Source organism: Megascapheus bottae, chromosome 6 (assembly GCF_031878675.1).
Source record: "Megascapheus bottae isolate mThoBot1 chromosome 6, mThoBot2.hap1, whole genome shotgun sequence".
Taxonomy (NCBI): Eukaryota; Metazoa; Chordata; class Mammalia; order Rodentia; family Geomyidae; genus Megascapheus; species Megascapheus bottae.
Genome location: NC_143514.1, coordinates 12,662,459 through 12,683,873, shown reverse-complemented (window position 1 = coordinate 12,683,873; position 21,415 = coordinate 12,662,459). Strand labels below are relative to the sequence as shown.

General features: G+C 41.1%; 1 protein-coding gene and 1 pseudogene across 4 annotated transcripts in view; one reads left to right on the top strand and one right to left on the bottom strand.

Annotated features, from left to right (window-relative positions):
• Cdc14a (cell division cycle 14A) overlaps positions 1 to 21,415 on the bottom strand; it is a 152,396-nt gene that overhangs the window by 99,182 nt on the left and 31,799 nt on the right. The window lies entirely within an intron of this gene.
• Positions 18,313 to 18,603, top strand: LOC150061389 (small integral membrane protein 26 pseudogene; annotated as a pseudogene).

Here is a 21,415-nt window from a genome sequence, read left to right as displayed (position 1 = left end):
TTTAAGTATACCTATCCCTTAAAGCAATTGGAGTCTACACATAAATGAGCATGACAGTACTTAGCACATCACATGGAAAATGTGTGTGCACAATATGGACAAGCTATCAAATATCAAATAGGTATTAATATTCTAGAAGAGTAATCAACATGGGAAGTTAAGTAAGATGCTCTTAGACTTTATCTGCAAATACTTCTAATGATTCCTTAAGGCCTATAGACAATACTAGATGAAATTTTCAGAAGTATCTTGGAATTTATAATTCTATTTCAGTACTCAGATAATGTAATCTCACAGATACACAATTGGTGATTCATAAAGCAACAAGTAACTTAATATAGAATTCTAAGCCAGACTCATAACTTTCCTGATCATCACCCCTGGGGATATTTCTTCAAGCCACAATACTAGATGCTATTTTCTTTATTAAAAAAAAAAAAAAACTTAGGGCCTGGAGTTTGGCCTAGTGGTTAAAGTGCTTGCCTAGCATGCACAAAGACCCGGGTTCAATTCCTCGGTACCACATACATACAAAAAAGCCGGAAGTGGTGCTGAGGCTCACGTGGTAGAGCTCTAGCCTTGAGAAAATCCAAGGACAGTGCTCAGGCCCTGAGCTCAAGCCCAGGACTGGCAAAAAAAAAAAAAAAAAAAAAAAAAAAAACTTGGCATCAAAATACAACACACTTGCATTTTACAAAAAACCTATGCCTATACAGTAATCCCACTTACATTTTGTTATTTGCAAAATGAAAAATACTAGAGAAGTCAACTTTGCTTTCTTCCATCGTGGCAGTTGATTTCCTACTATTTGTGCAATATTTCACTTGTTTTAAAAAAGAGGAAACAAATGCTGAGAATAGTCTCCCAGTAGGGCACTGACATAGGGACACAGACATAAGAGATTAAAATTGTCCTTCCAACCATTTCTGACTCAAATTTCTCCAACAAAGAAATTTCTGGAAAACCAATGTGACAGCATGGAAATGCTACAAAAGAACCAGATCAATCAACTATAGAAGGCAGAGAGAGAGACAGACAGACAAAAGAGAAGCTCAAGGACAGTGCCCAAGCCATGAGATCAAGCCTCAAGACTGGCAAAAAAGAAAAAATGTTCAGAAACGGCACGAAGGCCTTGTGTTCAAACCCCAAGAACAGCCCACAAAAAAATACAATACAATAAAGTGAAATTAAAAGCTCTGGCTCTTACAATTTCTACTTGCTTATTTATAGAAAGTACTGGGGGAGTCAAGGCCATATCCAGGTCTTTGCCCTCCCTCCTCCCTCCACTCCCAACACCTCATAAAAGGCAGCCAGTGTGAGCCAGGAGAGAAGACACATCTCCAGTATGGCTGCAATTCTGTCAAACACATGCTTGATTTATTTCCTGTTTGCAATCTTTATAGGAACCTGCACATGGGCTGGTGACACAAGGAGCCCTTGCAGACTGATGACCTACTGGACTACAAGGACACATACAGAGAGACAGTCCAGGTCCAGGATGGACCATAGCCCACTTCACCATGGCAGCCCTGAGATGCTCCTCTCCTCCCCTTCCTTGAACCCCCTGCAAAGGAAGCCAGAGCTCCGATGTGGCTTCTTCCACTTCGATGCTATGCTTCTCCCAAGTAGACTGTAAGGATAATGAGGCTAGTCTCCAGTTCCTCTGATCCTCAATATTATATCTGCCACAGATCTGTGGAAACTCTGGGATTTGAGATGGACACCAGTGACCTCACACCCAGAATCCTAGCAACTCAAAAGACTGAAATCTGAAGATCTCAGTTCAAAGCCAACTTGGGCAGGAAAGTCCATGCGATTCTTATCTCCAATGAACTTCTGGAAAAATAAAAATGAAAGTGAGGAGTGGAGCTGTGGCTCAAGTGAGGGCTAGCCTTGAGCAAAATTCTCAGGGACAGCACCCAGACCCTGAGTTCAATCCCAGGACAGGCAACACACACAAACAAACAAAAAAAAAACTACAAAGAGCTAAAACATAAAACCCTAACAAGAGAACATGGGAGACAGAGAGGAAATAAGAGTTAAAGTCTTTCTTTTCACTCCTGGGACTTAATTCTCAGACTCCTTAAATGTCAAGGTGCCTGATTTAAAATCCGCTTTCTCCAGTAGACGTCATTGAATCTTAATTGCCATAAACAAGCACAAGCAAAAATGTTTACCTCGTTTATGTTTAGCAACCTTTTACTTCTTGATCATTTCCTTCCATTACATTCAATGACTAACAAAACAATATCGCATTCAATATGATAATTTTTAACAAGAGGAAAAAAAAGTCCTGAAACGACATGCATCTGTGAATGCACAATGTACTTTGGTTCTTCTCACAGAAATAGACATGCTCAACATTGAACAATTGCAAATTAAATGGGTACATGTGGTTACAAACCAAAATGCCACTGTTGATTGGAACCTATATATCAACCTGTCTATTTTAAATGGCCTAATGAAGGCAGCATGAAAAGGTACTATGGACTCTGGCTGATCACATTGTAAAGGGAAGTAAGTCACTCTTCCTGTTCTCCAAGGCTACTCGGAAGCACAAATGATGAGGTCAGCAAATTATAGAATGATTCAAAGCTTAACAAAGAGGGAAACAGGTTAATTACAGAAGAAAGGCAGAACTGGGCGCTGGAACTCTGTCTCCATCACTGACGCTGGCCTCCTTTTGAGAAGTCTAGAAATGACTGAGCTTTCCATGTGAGATTCTGTTTGCTCTGCAATATGCTCATGTGATTTATTTTGAAGCTAGAGTTTGATAATACAGATGATGAGCAATAGATTATTCTCCTCCATTCATTCATTCATTCATTTATGTCAGTACAGGCCTGGGCACTGTACCTGAGCTTCTTTTACTCAAAGCTAGCACTCTACCATTTGAGCCACAGCTCTACTTTTGGCTTTTGGGTAATTTATTAGAGATAACAGTCTCATGGAACGCTGGGGACTAAAGAACATGAGACTCTTATTTCCAATTAACCACTAGAAAACAGGAAGTGGGGCTGTGGCTCAAAAGTAGTGGAGAAGCTTTGAGCTAAAGAGCTCAGGGATGGTGCCCAGACCCAAAATTCAAGCCCCATGATCCACGAGAGGTGGTGTGGGGGGGCAGGGGCGCTCATGGACTTCCCTGCCCAGGCTGCCTTCTAACTGTAACCCTCAGATCTCAGCCTCCTAAGCTAAGCAGCTCCTAAGCAGCTAGGGTTACAGGCATGAACCACTGATGTCCAGCATGGACTCCATTTATTTAGTAGAGAAATCATCCAGCCCACATCTTCATTCCATAATCACCAAGAAACCAGGCAAAGCTCTTTGATGGGTAATTTAGGCCAATTGCAGACATCATTAAGCCATGTATGTCTTCCCATTTAACTTGATGAATTTGATGGGAACCACAATTTTCATAATCAGCCTGAAAAGCTATCTTCCCAGAAGTGACAGTTCCAACCAGGACAAATATACATCTCTTACTAGCTCTGCCTCAGTGATAAGATAGATCTTTTCTGCCACAGACAAGTCCAAGCTCCAGAACAGACATCTTAAGTTAGTGTGTCAGTGAGCTAGCCTGACCCTATATAAAGCAAACCAAGCAAACACCAAGACCAACAGACTCAGTACACAGATGTTTAAATCCCTCTGCTAAAGGAGAAAGCATCTGCTCCCAACACCCAAGTCCCTCCCTCATTCCACACAAGCAGGCACAGTGCTGTTAGGATATAGCACAGAGGGAAGGGAAGCTGTTCTGTGGTTAATTGGAAATAGTCTTATAGACTCTCCTATTCAAACTGGCTTCAAATCATGGTCCTCAGATCTCAGCCTTCTGAGGAGCTAGGTTTACAGGTTTGAGCCACCAGGTCCCAGCTCCAAAAACACTATTTTTTATGATAAAGCTGATGACAGAGTCACTCTAAAAGATCACGGGTGAACATGAAATCCTACTAACACCTATTACTAACTATAAAAATTACCTAATTTGCTAATGAACTGCAGTCCACAGTTCATTTGTAAAGATACTGTTTCCAATTCTGAGAAGATTTTTCCAGAAGTAAAAATGTTGAAGATTATTCGTTTCCTAGGCTAATCAAAAAAATAAAAGTATATATGTCTCACATTAGCACTGAAATAGTATATCTAAAGTAAGATGTAACAGAAAATACCAAGTTGAAAGCTAGATGCTAAAAGTAAGCTAATTAAGGAAATTGGTTGTGTTTGTTTATTCAGCACTAATACTTCAGAAAAGACATTAGAAAGACAGAAGAAAGCTTGGCACTGGGGTTCATGCCTGTCATCCTAGCTATCAGGAGGGTGAGATGTGAGGATGGGGTTGGAAGACAGTCTGGGCAGTTAAGCCAATGAGACTCTTACTCCAAAAAAATACCCAAAATGGAAGCTATGGCTCAAGTGGTAGAGTACTAGCCTTGAGCAATAAAGCTCAGGAACAATACACAAGCCCTGAGTTCAAGCCCCAGGACCAGCGGCGGTTGGGAAGGGAGGAACTCAGGAGGAAATAGATGAAGAAGTTTTGATAACTCTAAATGAGCCTTGAATGATTATGAATGCTACTGAAACGAACGCTACACTGAATGCTACTTGAGAATGCATAACTTTCCTCAATCTTAAGCAAAATATACTACCAAAGCATGAAAGGAAATAGATTTCCAGACAGTAATTGGAAGAAAATATTGGGAAAGAAAGTAAAGTCAAAAACTTTCTGGGAGGAAGACTTCCAAATAGAGACAGAATGGAACCTAAGAAAGCCATTTGCCAACAATTTACAGAACTCATGCGACCTATGGCCTTCTGCAAGGAGGCGACAGGAGACCTGGGAGTGTGGCCTAGTGGTAGAGTGCTTGCCTAGCATGCACGAAGTCCCAGGTTCGATTCCTCGGTACCACATACATAGAAAAAAGCCAGAAATGGGGATGTGGCTCAAAGTGGAAGAGCTCTAGCCTTGAGAAAGCCCAAGGACAGTGCCCAGGCCCTGAGTTCAAGACCCAGGACTGGCAAAAAAAAAAATACTCATGCTTGTAATAAGCACATATACCTAAGGAACTTCAAGTAACATTGGTCTTAAAATTAAGATGTTGTGCATGGCTATTCACACCCGTAGTGTCAGTAATCAGAAGCGCTGAAGAAGAAGAATTATGAATTAGAAACCAGCCTAGAAAATCTTATCTGAAAAAAAGAAAGTAGTAAAATAAAATTTTACTTTTATTTGCCAACTGTATTTCTCTTCTTTTTACCAATTTTAAGTTATTTGTAGATTGATTAAGACAGAGACCTCTGTAATGTGAACTAAATCTCAGGCCTAGCATGTCATAAGACTAACTTGTAAGCTACTACTCCTCTTGGAACTTCAGAATAGAAAACATACAATGGGCACCAACAAGGAACTGGTTGCTCTCTTGCAGTATTTACCAAAGAATTGTTGCTTAGAGAATGCAAGAGAAACAGGAGTTTGCCTGGTAGTCAGGTATTTGCAGAAAGGATTCTGTGGACATTTTTCTGTGCATTAACTTTAACTGTTCAAACATGACAGGATTGTCTGAGATAACAGAGTAATGGCTCCTAAGTGTGCAAAAGTCTTCTTAAGTGACCAAGTTCTCCTTAATTCCTTAGCCTACTTAGTGCCACAAACAGAACTATAACAAGTAAGTCACTTTTACCCAACCAACAAGTCTCCTGCCCAGTGCAACAGGCTCTGCTCCATCTGCCTCTCCTGGGCCTGGGTGCTGTCCCTGAGCTTTTTTGTTCAGGCTAGCACTCTACTACTTTGAACCATGGCTTCACTTCCAGTTTTCTGGTGTTAACTGGAGATAAGAGACTATAAACATTCCTGCCTAGGCTGATTCTGAATTGTAATTCTCAGATTTCAGCCTCCTGAGTAACTAGGATTATAGGTATGCTAGTCCTGAGTTTAGTTTCTCAAGGCAGCTCTAACACTTAAGCTATCACCTATTAGAGATGTGTCTCTAAGGGGGGAAAATGAAATTTTTTAAATTTTATGGTTGGGCTAATGTGTAGAGGGGTTACAGTCACATTTCTCAGGTAGTAGGCGCATTACTTCTTGTACATTGATACTCCTTCTCGTGTTTTTGTCCCCTCCCCCACCCCCCTTCCCAATCATCTTCTTTTCCCCAGAAAAAAATGGAATTTAACAGTGGACTCTGGATAAAACATATCGTCTGCTGCCACAATCCCAATTCACTGGCAGGCACAGGCAATAGGAACTTCTCTCAAAATTCCAACTACTTCTAAAGGGAATAAGATGGATTCTCTCAACACAGACTTCCAATTTCTCCAATTCCAGAAGAGACAATAGTTATAATATTATTAACATAGTCAAACAGAATGAGTCTGTTTGTTCCCAGGCAGCTTCACAAGCAGCTGATTTCAAAGCAAAAGCACTGAAGCTCAGACCTGGGTGACCAGAGATAAGTATGAAGACCTTGAGTTGTGGGGGAGGGAGGAATGGAGGTAGGGTTGCTTGGCTTTGGGTTTTTTGTGCCAGTACTAGGGTTTGAACTCAGGTCGTAAGCACTGTTCCTTAGCTTTTTCTTCTTTTCGTTCTTGCTCAAGGCTGGCACTCTACTACTTGAGCCACACTTCTACTTTCAGCTTTTTTTTTGGTGGTTAATTGGAGATAAGAGTCTCATAGATTTTTTTCTGCCGGGGCTGCCTTTTAACTAAGATCTTCAGATCTTAGCTTCCTGAGTAGCGATGATCACAGGTGTGAGCCACCAGCACCTGGCTGAATCATTTCTTACGTGCAAATGAGTCGCCACTGGAAATCTGAGCTCCCTCCAGTGAGGTTTCTGTATCTTGTTCATTCTTTATGAGCAGAGAGAAAGAGCTCTGTGGGGCATGGAGGGGGTACTGAGGAGGCAGGTATATAGGTAAGGAGTCATCCTTACTCCAGGCACTCATTCAGCAAGGGAGAGATTGCAAAGCAAGTCGGTGCCAGGAGCTCTTTAGGTGATAGTGGGCACACTTAATGAAAAAAAAAGGGAAGAAAAGCCACCATCAAACCTCGCTCTCCATGAAGTGGTAAGGAAATGAGAAAGTGCACAGCTGGGCGCAGCAAGTGGGCAAGGAAAACAAATTAGAGAGAAAACATCAGGAAAAGTTTGTCCAAGGTGTTAAATTAAAAAGAAATTTCCCAAAGCAAGCCCACTCAGTGACTCACACACCCACTCTTGGAAGAATTATAAGTCTGATTCATGGCACAGCATGTATCTTCACATGGAGACGCTTGCCTGTCTGCTTATTAGTCTGAAACTGTAAACCACAAATGTTACTCCCTACTAAATAATTCTATTGGGTACTGCAGCAACCCAAAATATTTCTTTGAAGCTGAGGCTATACTTTCCCAGCCAGGCAGTGTACTTTTGTTAACCATGACTTTGCTTACTTTCTATATTTCTGACCATAAAAAAAAACCCTGAGATTCCATAATGAATATTCATAGGCCCAAAAGCACTTGGGGTGAGGTCTGGGGAAGACAGACAAGGCCAAAGGACAGAAAGAAAATTAAGAAACACAGGGGTCCTGGTATTAACAAGGAAATTTAGTAGCTTACAAATACATACACAATGTAAGTTTATTAGCATAAGAGCCCTTCTGAAACTAACTAAACACACAGCAAACTTTATATGAGGCACGGTTCTTGTTTTGAAATTTCAGAGCTGGACCAGGAGCTGGTAGCTCACACCTCTAATCCTAGCTACTTAAGAGGCTGAGATGTGAGGATTGCGATTCAAAGCCAGCTTGGGCACAAAAGCCTATGAGACTCCTATCTCCAATTAACTAGCAAAAGTGGAACTGTTGCTTCAGTGGTAGAGTGTCACCTTTAAGTGAAAAGCTAAGAAACTGAGTTCAGGCCCTAAGTTCAAGCCACAGTATCAACTGTACTACTACTACTACTAATAATAATAATAATAAATGTCAGAAAGTAATACATGGACATGGAGAGTATTTTTAATGACTCAATCCATTTTCCACAGTGGTGGGAAAGGCACAATTTGACTCATTATATCAAGTCAAAAGAAATTTTTAAGCAAAATTAATATACATTAAAATTATACAACCCCAAAGCCCTTGTAAACAAAAAGTGTAAGAGCCAGAGCTTTGCAGTAAATACGGGATTATCTAGTTTCGCCTAAAAAAAAAAAAAGGTAGAGACTGAGCCCACTGAGACACTACAAAGCAAATCAGGCTCAGCCCATTGATCTGAGCCAACCCAAGGGCAGGCTCAGTTGTCTCCAACTAAATACCTGCACATCTTAATTGCACTGAGAGGAAGGGAGAAGCCTGAGAGAAATCGGAACACAGCACAGCAAGTCAAAGGAAAAGCTAAATGAGAGGAGAGGGAATGGCTCGCGCCTGTCATCCTAACTACTCAGGAGGCTGAGATCTGAGGATTCAGTTTCAAAGCCAGCCCAGGCAGACAAACTGGAGAGCTCTATCTCCAATTAACCAGCAAAAAGACGTACGCTTCTAGTGGCAGAGACCTAGACTAGAGAGGGAAAAAAACTAAGCAAGAGCTCCAGGCCATGAATTCAAGCCTCAGTACCTGGGCACACAAAAAACAAATAAATCTAATTTATAATTTGATTCAAGCACTTAAAATGAAGTCACTTTTCCTAAGAATCAGGTGTGAACTAAAACAAAACCACCTGAGTCAGATACCTATCTGGACAGGAGCCTCCAAGATATTCAGAAAACTTGCCATTTGTTACTTTAGTTGTAGAGTTACCTACATGCACCAAAATGCACCTGTGCATTTGGTGCCAAAAAAGATCCTCTAAAAAACATCTGTTGGATCTAAGCACAGCAAGGAGATTCTCCAATGGTTATTTTGCAAAATAGAGGTCACAATTCAAGAGCCACTGGCAAAACTAATTTAATTGGTAAAGATGATAAAATACTAGTTGTCAAGAGATGGGCTGTGGCAGCTCATGCCTGTAAACCTAGCTACTCAGGAGACTGACATCTAAAGATTATGGTTCAAAGCCAGCCCAGGCAGGAGAGGCTCTGAGACTTTTCTTTTTTTTGTTTTTTTTTTTGTGAGTCATGGGGTTTGAACTCGGCCTGGGCACTGTCCCTGAGCTCTTCATCTCAAGGCTATCATCCTGCCCTTGAGCCAAGCCCCACTTCCCATTTTCTAGAGGTTAATTGGAGATAAGAGTCTTAGGTGCTTTTGTGCTCGGGCTAGCTTTGAACCTTGATCCTCAGATCTCAGCCTCCTGAGTAGCTAGGATTACAGACATGAACCACCCCACCTGACTGGCTCTGAGACTTTTTATCTCTAATTTAACCACCAGAAAACTAGAAATAGATCCACAGCTCAAAAGTGATAAAGCACTAGCTTTGAGCATAAGAACTCAGGGAAATGTGGCTTAGTGGTAGAGTGCTTGCCTAGCATGCATGAAGTCCTGGGTTCAATTCTTTAGTAACACATACACAGAAAAGGACAGAAGTGTTGCTATGGCTCAAGTGGTAGAGCACTAGCCTTGAGAAAGCCCAAGGACAGTGCTCAGGCAGCCCAGGACTGGCAAAACACACAAAACACACACACACACACACACACACACACACACACACACACACACACTCCTGTGAGCGCACACAAGAACTCAGGGATAGTGCTGAGGCTCTGAGTTCAAGCCCCATGACCAACAGGAAAAAAAAAAAAAAAAAAGGCCAGTGTCACCCAGTGTCAGTTGTCAGTGTACTTCCCCCAGTGTTAGGTAAAATTGTCTCATGACCTTTGGTTTCAATTATACATGTAAGTGACTGGAGTGTGTGTGTGTGTGTGTGTGTGTGTGTGTGTGTGTGTGTATGCATCTGTAATATAAAATGTGTTTCTAGCTGGACACAGCGGCTCACGCCTGTAATCCTAGCTACTCAGGAGGCTGAGATCTGAGGATTGCAGTTCAAAGCCAGCCCAGGTACTAAAGTCCTTGAGACTTTTATCTCCAATTAACCACTAGAAAACCAGGTGTGTCGCTGTGGCTCAAGGGTAGGGTGGTAACCTTGAGCTGAAGCGCTCAGAGACAACACCCAGGCCCAGAGTTCAAGCCCCAGGACCAGAGGGGGAGAAAAAAAAATGTGTTTCTTACCATGGATTATAGAGAAGAAAAAAAATTGAAACACTCTGGGATACTGGCCCAGCTCGCTTAGTGACAGTTCCTTGTTTCCTGTCTCTCCTTAGACTGGAGAGACATTAAAGGGTGTTGCCAAAGCAAATAAAAGAGCTGTCCGTGCATTTGGCTGGTGCTTTCCCATTAGTCAAAGTCAAAGCTCAGATGCTCCCTAGAAGAGAAACTGTGTGGCTACACTATTTGAAGCCCTGCAGTGCTGTTTAACCACCAGAAGTAACTTCTACACCACTTCCCATTCTCAAAGTCCTACTTTACACGAAGGGGCTTATTCCAAGACTAACTCTGACCTGTATGATCACTCACTGAATCAGGCTCTGCACTGGGAACCTGGGAAACTGAGGAACACTCTTTCTCTCCACTAACTGCACTTGCTTGGATGAGCTCTGGAGCCTTTCTGCTCTTAGATTCTCCAAGTAAAACATGAGGAAGCAGGCCTAAAGGAGGTTCTTCTAGAGCTGTCTAAGGTCTTGCAAAAGAACTATTGCTCTTGGGGGTTTTGTTTTGGTTTATTTTTTGATTGTTTGCTTTGCTGGTCACAGAGTCATGATCTCAAGGGGTTTAAACATGAGTTACTACTTCTCATTGGAAAGTATTCCAAGATAACAAGAATAGTTGTTAAAAAAAAATTATTGGCATTTATTAACAGCTACTTATATAAGTAAGATTTTCACCTATTAAAAAAACAGAAATAAATCTAAGTTAAAATTAGACTTTCTCTACCACTAGGCCAAACTCCCAGCCCCTACACTTTCATGTATAATATTAAGTGTGTGTATGCTGATATATATATATATATATCAATACACACATATCAATATACATATATCACAATATGCATATATCAATATGCACACACACATATATATATATATAACTCGACATATATACATGGCCCATTTCAACTTATATAAAATTCTTATTGTTTGGCAATGCTAATGATTATATCCAGAGCTTCACATTTGATTTTAACTTGGAACCATATCCAGCACCCTAAAACATCTTGTTACACTTTGTAACCCATTAAAGAGAATAATTCTCAAAACCTTATGACCTGGTATTTTATATATATATATATATATATATATGTGTGTGTGTGTGTGTTTATTTGTTTATTTGAAATAGGGAAGGGGAAAACAAGATGATTGGGAGTGGTGAAGAGAGGGAAAGGGGGGCAAAAACATGAGAAGGGGTATCAAGTTCAAGAAGTAATGCACCCATTACCTATAGCTCCTCTATACATTATCCCAACAATAAAATACAATAAATAAAGATTTTAAAAAACCCTATGGGTCTAATAGTTGAACCTTATAATACTAGCTGCCACAGAGGCTGAGACCTAGAAGAACATATACAAAGCCAGCACAGCTATAGTCTCCCAAACTCCAACTCTAAGTAACCAGCAAAATTCCAGATTTGAGCTATGGCTCAAGTAAGTGTAGATCCCCAGCCATGAGCAAACATCGCCGAGTGAGAGCTGGAGGCCCTGAGTTCAAGCCCTGACTCTTGCACAAACCACTATGCCTGTCTCCCTTTAATAACTAGCACTGGCTTTGTGATTTGAGCATTCCAGCATTTAAGCTGCTCTATATTAAATTCCCAAAATTGTGGGAGACAGCCAATTACACCTTGTTTAGCAATTAAGCATTCAGCCAGTGTTCTGCAAATACTTTATTGAGCACTTAGTATGTGTCAGACATCATGCTACTTGCTCCAGCTGTTGTGGAGAACAAGACAAAGTTCTGTCCCTTAAAGGGATGGGGGAAAAACCATCCATAAATAATTTCAAGCACTAAGCAAACAGAGCCCCTTGATTCTACGTTAAGTGATGAACATAGGCTTTTTCACATAGGAAGCGTGTGTCATGCCAAAGCCACTAATATACAGAAATGGTATTATGCGAGTATTATGAGTACTGAATATATAATATTAAGTGCATGTACAGGCATGTGGATGCATGTATCTGTATGTCTATGTGTAGCTAAAAGCTTATTAGGCACCGAGGAAGCATATTATCAGAATGCCAACAGGAAGGAAGAAAAGATAGATGCAATTTAATTTGAGAAACAAACCATTCGCAAATGAAAAGCAAACAGCTAATCATTTTCCAGCTACATTAAATGGAACCCCCAGGAGACCCGACTAAGAGATGGTATTGTGTTCCTCATTGCAGAAGGTTACAGGAACACTCAGTCTTACAGAGTATCAAATACAAAGTGTATGATTTTAAGGAGTCTGAATTGTTTTAAAACTACCAACCAAGCTGAGAATCAATGTCTCACCTCTGCAATCCCCACAACTCTGGAGGCTGATATCTAAATATCATGGTTCAAAGCCAGCCAGAGAAGAAGTATCCATGAGAATTTTATCTCCAATTAACCACCAAAAATAAAAATAAGCCAGGAAAAGGAGCTGTGGTTCCAGGGGTAGCATGATAGCCTTGAGCAAAAACAACTAAGAGACAGCAAACAGTTCGAATTCAAGCTCCAGCGTATACACACACACACACACACACACACACACACACACACACACACACACACACACACACACACACAAAGCCACCAAACTGCAAGTTTACAAGCATGAAAGTTTGTTTGGCCCATTTGCAGGCAACATCACAAAAGGGTTCTTGCCTATCCATCTATAATAGGAAGGAACAGCAGACAGGAAATGGCCGAGCCCAGTGCTTATACTACCCCTCCCTTCCTCTACGACTGTCAGGAAGAGGAAACATGACCCATACTCTCCACTAGACTTACCAAAAAGTCACAGAAGAGGGTTGACAACAGACTTGTAGCTCAGATCCCTTGTTACTGCTTTAATCAACATCTAGTATAACTGTCTTCATTATTTTGGATCAACCTTTCTTTTCTTTGAGAATTTTTGCTACGCTTATCATCTGCATACATTCCTAGCAGGCAGGATTTCATTGTGATAATTCCATACAATGTACCCTAAGCAAGCTTATCCCCTTAATTATATCTTTTAAATGGCATTTATTTCATCTACAAACAATTTAAAGCAGTTCTGAAAAAAGAAATTATAGAGGACTTGTGAATTAACGGGCAACGAAACTCATATACTTATTCCCAACAATAAAAACAAAAATAAATTTTCAGTGGACCAGTTACATCAATTTCACTGATTTAAAGACTCACACTCTAATCACTATTAAATGATACTGTTGTGTCTACACAGCAGGCAGCTCAGTGCTGAGTAAGCAAAGGCTAAAGCTCCTATCAATGGTTTCAAGTAACCACTTTTATACTGAGGCACACAAAGGACACACCTGTAAATAAAGAAAGAAAAAGAGGGGGTGGGGAGAAAGAAAAGGAAAGTTTGAACTCTTATTTCAAAGTAGAAAACTAATATAATTCCTTTAAAAAAAAAAAAACAAACTGTGTGGCTTTCTGCATTTCTAATTACAATCCACTCCAATGGACAAATGCCACAAGAGTGTTTATTTGGGCTTTTTTATTGGTTTGATCTGTACCCGTGCTGGGACTTGAACTCAAGATCTTTGGTTCTTGGGCTGGGAGTTTGGCCTAGTGGTTAAAGTGCTTGCCTAGCATGCATGAAGACCTGGGTTCGATTCCTCAGTACCACACACATAGAAAAAAGCCGGAAGTGGTGCTGAGGCTCAAGTGGTAGAGCTCTAGCCTTGAGAAAATCCAGGACAGCGCTCAGGCCCTGAGCTCAAGCCCTGGACTGGCAAAAAAAAAAAAAGATCTTTGGTTTTTGTCTGGCTTTTTCATGCAAGGTTAGCACAAACTTTTTGCTAGAAGATTCCTGGAAATAAGATTCTAACAGATTTGTCCTCTTGCTTCGAACTACAATGCTCAGATCACAGCCTCTTGAATAGCTAGAATTACAGGCATGAGCCACCAGCTTCCACCCCCAAGTTTTTTTTGGGGGGGGAGGAGTTGAGGGGGATTTTTTTCAGAATGTTGTGTGCAAACCCCTGATGACTCAGAAACTTTTACTCTGTAACAGAGATTTGAAGCATGGAAATGTTTAGAGACCTTTTGGTTTTGCTCAAGTGTTCTTGAAGAATTGCCCTCAAGTTTTTCTTGTTTTGTTTTTTTTTTTTTTTTAATCAGAGTAATTTGTAGACCTATCCTTGAGATTTTTTACTCTGAGTCTACATTTTTCCTGACAAAACTTTGAATTTGATCTTGACTCTTAGATTATCATTTGAAAAGCCAAGAATGAAAAATTTTCTGAGAGTCTGGTTGAAATCTGAAATTTTTTTGTTTGTTGTTTTTGGTTTTTTGTCTGTCTGTGGGCTTGATCTCTGGGCCTGGATGCTGTCCCTGAGCTCTTCAACTCCAGGATACCATCCTACCCTTGAGCCACAGCCCCACTTTCAATTTTCTAGTTATTAATTGTAGATAAGAGTCTCATGTTCTTTAGTGCCTTGCCTGGCTTTGAACAGAGATAGTCAGATCTCAGCCTCCTGAGTGGCTAGGATTGCAGGTGTGAGCCACCTCACCTGGCTGAGTTTCTTATTTTATTTATTCATGTACTTATTTGTCAACTTATTTATCAAGCCAGGAATCCACCATCTCATTTCTGGCTTTTTGCTGGTTACTTGGAGATAACAGTCACGCTAACTTCCTGGCTGGGCTGGCTTTGAACTGTGATCCTCAGATTGCAGCTTCCTGAGTAGCTAGGTTTACAGGCATAAAATCCAGGCACCTAGCCTGTAGTAAAAATCCTCCATAATAAATTTTTATCTAAATTCACTGGGCATATTTTCTATTTTCCGTGTTACCAGAGTTGTCATTCCTACACAATGCAGGTTGCCCTTTTGTCTTGCTTCATTGTCTAGTAACATTTTCCTCAATGCCCCTTCAGCCATCACAGTACCCAAGCCACCTGCCTTGTCCAAAAAGCTGATACTGTATGCTTTAGGTTATTGTTACTTAGTAACCTCACTTCTATGAACCAGTTTATAATTATCTACTTATCACTGGGCAACAAATCACGGAACAATGATTTCATTATTTGTTTTGTCTGTGGGTTGACTGGGCTCAGTAGAGAGGCTCTTCTCATTTTTGTTTGGCCTGCATTTCTAGGGAGGTTGACTGGGGTTGTGGTATTGAAGACAACTCCAACTCAAGTTCCCTGGCACCTTGACGGTGGGCTGGCTAGCAGTCCAGGCAAAAGGGAGGAATTCTAGCCCAGTGCCTATGGCTCACACCTGCAGTCTTAGCTACTCAGGAAGCTGAGATCTGAAGGTCACAGTTTGAAGATGACTAGGCAGCAAAACCTGTGAGATTCTTATTTCCAATTAACCATCAAGGAAAGAAAAAAAAAAAAAGCTAGAAGTGGTAGAGTGCTGGCCTTGAGCAGAAAGCTCTAAGATCAAGCTTCAGAATTGGGGGGAAAAAAAAAAAAACAGGAAAATAGGAATTCTTTTTCTCTCCACCGAATATCAGAATGTTTTTTCAAAAATAATCTTTATTTAAAGCCCTACTTCTGTAATCTAAAGATAAAAAATTCACAAAACTACAAATATTTGAAATCACTCTCAGCCTTTTGACTGAAGTATGGAAACATTCATAATATAGAAACATGATGTTACTAAAAATTTTTAAGTAATCTGAAGTGTTAATGCGGACTATTACTTGCTTGCCTGAGTGGTCAAATGTGAAATACATGTTGGCTAAGTAAAGAGTCTCTCAGAACTACCAGGCAATTATACAAAAGTAAATATTTCATTTTCAGAATGATAAAAGAGGCAGGAGAATTTTCTACTTTTTTCCTATTATGTGGTTATGGCAGATTTATTGTTTATTTTGAACTCAGGGCCTGGGCACCGTCCTTAGCTTTTTTGTACTCCAAGTGGGTACTCTACCACTTGAGCCACAGCTCCATTTCCAGCTTTTTTCTAGTTAATTGCAACTAAGAATCTCACAATCCTATCTGCCTGAGCTGGCTTTGAATAGTGATCACCAGGCATTTTGCTTGCTTGTTTATCCCCTTGAAACATCCACAGTGCTAGGCAGAGCCCATAGGAACGAAATAATTTACATGCCATAAATGATGTAGATGGATGAAAACCCAAATGAAGCCCAGGATAAAAATGGGATGAAGCTGGGCCAGGAGTTTGGCCTAGTGGTTAAAGTGCTTGCCTAGCATGCATGAAGACCCGGGTTCGATTCCTCGGTACCACATACATAGAAAAAAGCCAGAAGTGGTGCTGAGGCTCAAGTGGTAGAGCTCTAGCCTTGAGAAACTACAAGGACAGTGCTCAGGCCCTGAGCTCAAGCCCAGGACTCGCAAAAAAAAAAAAAAAAAAAAAAATGGGATGAAGCGAGGAGACTGGGGGCAGAAGGAAGGAAACAGCTATCAGTTCTTCACCTTTGTGAAGAGAAATGGAGAATGGCTCTGAAAAAAGGCCAGTGTTGCCCTGCCCAGAGCCACAAAGCATGCCTGAGTGTCTACAACACCATCATCATGGTACAGGTTGACCTCATGCATCCTCACACCTGTCCTGGCAGGCAACTCTGGGTTTTATCATCCTGTTTTCAATGAAAACCCAGGATCCTAGGTAAGTACCATAGCTTGCTCAAGTCATTTAACAGATGAAGTAAGAGCCACACCTGTGGCTCTGCTATAGCTCCTGGTCACTGTTGCTAAGCCAGGAGGAGAATGGCTCCTTTGCAATCAATTAGACCTTGTAGTTGGTACAACTATTTAGGCCTGCTATGTCATCACAAAATAGGAACCAAAGGCAGACATGACTGGAAAGCTACAAACACAGCCTTGTCATTCCCAGTTCAGACATGACACACAGTTTGGGCACATGGTTAATCCACAATGCAGACCTGACATTTAGCCATTTACCAAGTGGATTTTTTTTTTTTAAATTGTGGTTACCACTTCCACTTAAGAATACTCTATGGATTGAAAAAGAAACTCGTAATTTTTTTTTCTGCTCATGGGGCTTGAACTCAGGGCCTAGACACTGTCCCTGAGCTCTTTCACTCAAGGATAGCACTCTACCACTTTGAGTCACAGCACCACTTATGATTTTTCTCATGGTTAATTAGAAATGAGTCTCACAGACTTTCCTGTCCAGGCTGGCTTTGAGCCATAATCCTCAGATCTCAGCTTGCTGAGCAGCTAGGGTTCTATCTGTGAGCCACCAGCACTTAGCTGGTATTGTTTTTGTTTGTTGAGAAAGGACTGTGCTATATAGATAGTCTTGATATAGGTATGACTACCAGGCTAGCCTTGAATTCATAATCCTCCTGCCCTAGCCTCCTGAATGCTGGCTTTACAAGCACCCACTACCATGCCTGGCAAAAAGTTCTTAATTCTTTAACTTTGAACCTAATTTTTCTAAGCCAAACACCCATAATTCTTTTAACTTCTAATTCTCATTTCCTCCATCATCAAGATCTGATCCAAATTCCTCTGGACCTAACTCCCATGGGCCTGTCCTATACAATAATTGGCTAAAGACTTGGTCTTAAAATATATGGCAAGGACCTCAAGTCCGCTGGTAATTTTAGGGGAGTGGGGGAAATCCTGGGGCTTGAATTCTAGCTAGCATGCTACCACTTGAGCCCAAGCTCTACTTCTGGCTTTCTTGGTGGTTCATTGGAGATAAGTCTCACAGACTTTCCCACCCTGTCTTTGAACCATTATTCTTAGACTCAACCTCCTGAGTAGCTAGGATTATAGTCATGAGTCACTGGGTCAGGGCAGCTTGTTATTTTTAAAGGCTTTCTTCAAACTCATACAAAGTATTTAGATGCTATCATGATCCAAGCATTCTAATTCTACAATTGCACTGGCTATTACCCTGGAAGTGAAACCTCTTTCTGGAAAAGCTGACTTCTTGAAACTTGAGGAGCATAATGTCAGAGTTTAGGAAGAGATGCATAACAGGGAAGATTTCCAAGGAGAGGCACCCTTTAAATGTCAGTAGGGGCTCTTGTGCAGATTATCATGGAAAGGGATTCCCCTTCTTGGTGGATCCCCTTTGAACAAGACTTAAGAAACTATATTTTATCTCCTTATTTATTCTTCAAGACAGCTCTAGGAGAAAAGGATGAAAAAGGCTCACCCCTCTTAAAAATAAGCATCTGGAGATTTGGGGCCTCCATGGACTGAGAGTTTCAACATGCAATCACAAACAGCCTCAGGATGGTACAGGCAGATGTCTTTTCTCTACACAGCGTGTGGTTGCTGTCGGGCTCTGTGGTTTTTTGAGATGGTAAAAAGTCTCCAACAGGTGATGAAGTAGAACAAAAGGATGATTCAACAAATGAAATACCTGTCATCAACTGAAAAGCTTGAGCTCCAAAAAGGGTTTTACGTGGAAACAATCCTCATATATAAAAAAGATTTTGTCCTGGTTACTGACAAGATCCTCAACTATTTCAAATCATGGACCTGTGGACCTGCACAATAATTATGATTGACTGCTGAATTCTGATGGCAAAGACTTCGGTTCATTTAAGTTTGATAGATGACTTGATTTCTGCCCTTTGTGAGAAGTATATATTTAATTTAACTTTGCTACAAAGTATAATCAGTGATAAAAGCAGAGACTATTTCCTTGAAGGAAACTTAACATAGTAATTCAGTAGGTGTTTCTTTATATTTTACAGGAGTAAATGGTCAAGGTGAACTTCTACACTGAACTTCTGTAGGCTCATTTTTCTGAAACTAGCTCATATAACTTTGCTTTTTCCCTCCCATGTTGGATATTAAAACCTTACAGGCAGATTAAAGTGAAATCCAGCAAACAAAAAAAAAAAAAGAAAGAAAGAAAAAAGAAACTGGAGACACACAACCCCTATGTCACACGTCAAGACTTTGTGTCACAGGAAAGGACTTCCTACCACTGAACTGCTTCAACACTTAAAAAATGGTTCCGACTGGGCACCAGTGGCTCACGCCTGTAATCCTAATTCTTCAGGAGACTGAGACTTTGTGGAGTGTGGAGGATTGAAAAGTTTGAAGACAATCTGGGCAGACATGTTGGCAAGATTCCATCTCCAATTCCATCTCCAACAAAAAGCTAAGCTGGTGGGGGGGCTCAAGTAGTAGAGCACAAGCCTGTGAGCAAGTAAGTCGAGGAAGGGTGAGGCTCTGACTTCAAATGCCAGCAGAAAAAAAAATTTAGTTCAGATAATAAATTTTACGCTACTTGTATTTCATCACAGTTTTTAAGAAGACTGAAAAAGGGTAGTAACAACAACCTTTTTTTTTTTCAGTTTGCAATCAGGGCTTCATACATGCTAGACAAATATTCTATCACCTGAGACATCCCTCAGCACTTAGCAGTGTGTGTGTGTGTGTGTGTGTGTGTGTGTGTGTGTGTGTGTGTGTGTCCTGGGACTTGAACTAGGGCCTGGGCTCTGACCCTGACCTTTTTTGCTCAAGGCTAGTAGCACTCTACCACTTAAGCCACAGTCCCACTTCTGGCTTTTTGGTGGTTAACTGGAGTTTAAAAAAAACCTCATGGGGCCAGGAGCTTGGCCTAGTGGTACAGTGCTTACCTAGCATGCACTAGGTTCAACTGTTCGGTACCACATACACAAAAAAGGCCAGAAGTGGTGCTGTGGCTCAAGTGGTAGAGCATGAGCCCTGAGAAAGCCCAAGGACAGTGCTCAGTCCCTGAGTTCAAGCCTCCGGACTAGCAAAACAACAACAACAAAAAAATGTTTCATGGAATTTCCTGCCTGGTATGGCTTTGAACCTTGATCCTCACATCTCAGCCTCCTGAGTAGCTAGGATTACAGTTGTGAACCAGCAGCAGTCCAGCAACCATGACACTTTTTATATCAAAGGTATTATTTTGATCTATGATCTTCACTTTGATCCTACATTCTGTTGCTCACTTTGAGCTTAAAAATCCTCAAATATGGCCGGGAGTTTGGCCTAGTGGTAGAATGCTTGCCTAGCATGCACAAAGGCCCGGGTTCCATTCCTGGGTACCACATACATAGAAAAAAGCCAGAGTAGTGCTGAGGCTCAAGTGGTAGAGCTCTAGCCTTGAGAAAGTCCAAGGACAGTGCTCAGGCCCTGAGCTCAAGCCCAGGACTGGCAAAAAAAAAAAAAAATCCTCAGATATAGCTAGGCGCAGTGGCTCACGCCTGTAATCTTAACTGCTCAGGAGGCTGAGATCTGAGGATCAAGGTTCAAAGACAGCCTTGGCACTAAAGGACTTGAGACTCTTATCTCCAATTAATCTCTAGAAAATGGGAAGTGGGGCTTGGCTCAAGGGTAGGGTGATAGCTTGGAGTGAAGAGCTCAGGGACAATGCCCAGGCCCAGGGGTAGGGTGGTAGCCTTGAGCTTCAGAGCTCAGGGATAATGCTCAGGCCAAGTTCAAGCCCCATGACCCACAAAAAAAAATCTTCAAATATTATGGTAATAAGGAAGGCGCATGAAATCAACAGGAATTGCTCATGTACTGTCTTTCTCCTTCTTTCCTATTTTGAAGCCTCATTCTTAATTTATTCAGTAGATTTTTTTTTTCCAGAAATGTACTATGTGCTCAGCACAGTTCTAAATACAACACTCAGAAGTCATGTCCTGGAACAATTCCACACCAGCTGTAAACAGCTGCTTCTCCTTCCCGCACCTGCCTGACCCTCACTATACACCCCAGCTCTTCCCTGGAGGCCCTCACCTCCCCTAGCCCTGCTCACAATCCATCACAGCAGGAATGCCCCAAGTCCACCTCTGTCTTGTGGCCAGCTTCCAATTCAGTGGCTGAACACCAGCCTGTAACCCCTTGTTAAATATTTTATCATATTCTAGACACAGCAGTGAGCAAAATAGATAAGGGCCCACTACTCCCGCATGGAAAAGAGATAATAAACAAGTACATACACAAAATAAGTAAGGTAATTACATACAATGGAGTATTATAAAGAAAATAACAATAACCTAAAAGACAAATAGGAGTAGAGAGTAACCTGTGGGGGAAAAAATTGTTTAAAAAAAAAAAAAGAAAGAAAGAAAAAAGGCTCTCTGAGATAGAAATTTTATAAATAACCAGACACACAAAAAAGTTTGAAGTAAATATATTCCAGATGGAGCAAGCATTATCAAGGCCATCTGGCAGGATCAAGGGTTAAGATTTTCCCCAGAAGAGCAGAAGACTGGGAGGGTCTCAGAGGATCTCAAGGGAACCACATCTCATCAGAGATGGTAATGGCTCTGAGAGGGTGGGGATCCTGTGCTAAGAATACTGAACAATCAGATCTGCAA